Here is a 2,449-nt window from a genome sequence, read left to right on the forward strand (position 1 = left end):
CCTTAGCCGGTTGAGCTATAGGCGCCGAGCCCTCTATTTTCTTAATACAAAGTTTATTACAGGGTTTTTGTCACTTTCCCCTTGTATTTCAATTCTGACAGTCTTTATTTTGTATCATTTACTGTTATGATTTTTCATATAGAAAGCATCATACCAATAATATCTTAACTGATTTATGTATGCCCTTAATCATTTGAGAGTTACCACTTTTTCTCATTTAATGCTGTTTAATATTGACTTTTACTTGTCCAATATTATTATTGATAATACTGTTTGAATATTTCATAATACAAGTATTACAATAGTAATATTACTAATGTTTACATATTAATATTAATGTTGGCAATATTGATGTCTCAATATTGATACTGTTAATATTAATATTACATAAAGTAGTATTGTTTATTTGATTGCATTATTGGGTGTACTTTGGCCTATACTTATTATACTTATTATGCAATAACTTTTTTGAGAAAGTATTGGTTTGATATTTGAACCAGTCTGAGAACTTTTTTTAGTATTTTAAATTTATTACACTTATACTTCCAGTCTGTTTTATAACTATTGATTACTTATACATTTTTAAAAGCAAAGTTAGAACTTTGTAATTTTACCAACTTCAAAAATTAAAAAGTAGTAATTGACTCCTTTCACTGAGAGACGAGGAGCTTAGGATATATTTTCTTTCAGCTCTTAGTTTTTCTTAATAAGCTCTGAGAATTTTATCCAGGGCTGCAAACTGTATTTATTTCAACCATCCTGAGACTCATATGTTTTATGTGTTACCATCTCTGAAACTAGAATGTTTTGCATATAACATAGCCACAGCCTCATGGTGATAGTAATGAGGTTATCTTTGCCTAGGTGTTCGGCATGACTAGAGAAATACGACTTCTTGACATTTTAGTCAACAACGCTCTTAAGGAGGAGAGAATACAAGTCCAGTTGTTGCCCGAAAAGTCTTTCATTGATACTTCTTGGTATGATCAAGAACATGCCAATATCCAGATTTTACAGAATGGATGTTAATATCTTGGAAGAAAATCCTGGAGACAGCAGAGAAACTCCCTTAAGAAATTATGTATCGGCTCTGTGCCCATAGCCCAGTGATTACAGCGCCAGCCACATACACTGAAGCTGACAGGTTTAAAACTGGCCCAGGCCAGCTGAACAATAATGACAACTGCAACAAAAAATAACCGGGCGTTGTGGCGGGTGCCTGTAGTTCCAGCTACTTGCGAGGCTGAGGCAAGAGAATCTCTTAAGCCCAAGAGTTGGAGGTTGCTGTGAGCTGTGATGCCATGGCACTCTACCAAGGGTGACATAGTGAGACTCTGTCTCAAAAAAAAAAAGAAGAAGAAGAAGAAATTATGTATCATCATTTCTCTCAATGGTGCAGAGAACTGTTCTGTATGGAAAACCTGAGACATCTATAGCTTTGCATTAAAAAGTGATTCAAAGAATTCTGGCTCAAAAATGGGAAGAATTTTAGAAATAGTTTAATTAATTTCATTTGTTCTTTCCCTTTTTATATTATAGTGATACATGATAAATAAGTCTTTAAAAGCTCTTTAAACAAATAAAAATTCTAAGTGAAAAATGGTATTGTGTCTAATTAATGGTGTACTTTATGAGTAGGATATAAAATAGTGGTGTCTTTTAGAATTGATGCTGTCATAGATTTGATGAAAGATTTAAAAACAAATTTTACTATATACCTTTTCTTTCAATTATTAATAGTTTGCCTTTTAGTTTATGATCCCAATTAACACAACTAATTAAAGTTAATTTATTCATATTGTAAGTTGCTCATTCATGGTTTTTGTTTTTGTTTCTTTTGAGACAGCCTCAAGCTGTCATTCTGGGTAGAGTGCTGTGGCATCACAGCTCACAGCAACCTCCATCTCCTGGGCTTCAGCTATTCTTTTGCCTCAGCCTCCCAAGTAGCTGGGACTACAGGTGCCCACCACAACTATTGCCAAATAGCCCAGCTATTTTTTGGTTGTAGTTGTCATTGTTGTTTGTCAGGCCCGGGCTAGATTTGAACCCACCAGCTGTGGTGTATGTGGCTGGCACCTTAGCCACTTGAGCTATAGGCACCAAGCCCATTCATGGTTTTTTAATGCTAATTTATCTTTTAGCTGGAATCTGTCTTTTTTTTTTTTTCTTTTTTTTATTGAACGGTAACTATGTACATTAATGCACTTCCTGGAATCTGTCTTAAATAGATTTTTCTTTTTTGATAGAGTTTTGGATGATACACTTCCCGAGGTTTAGTATATTTTGAAAATATATTTTACATATATTTAGCATCTAATAAACATTTTTATTCTCAATTGTATATAATAATCTTATTGCTTAAAGAGGTTCTGCATTTTTATCATTTTCTATAGCCATTTAATACAAATGACAGCTACTCTAGAAAATATTTCTTGAATCACCCTTTTTT

The sequence above is a fragment of the Otolemur garnettii genome, unplaced genomic scaffold (assembly GCF_000181295.1).
Source record: "Otolemur garnettii isolate 467f Iridium unplaced genomic scaffold, OtoGar3 scaffold00122, whole genome shotgun sequence".
Taxonomy (NCBI): domain Eukaryota; kingdom Metazoa; phylum Chordata; class Mammalia; order Primates; family Galagidae; genus Otolemur; species Otolemur garnettii.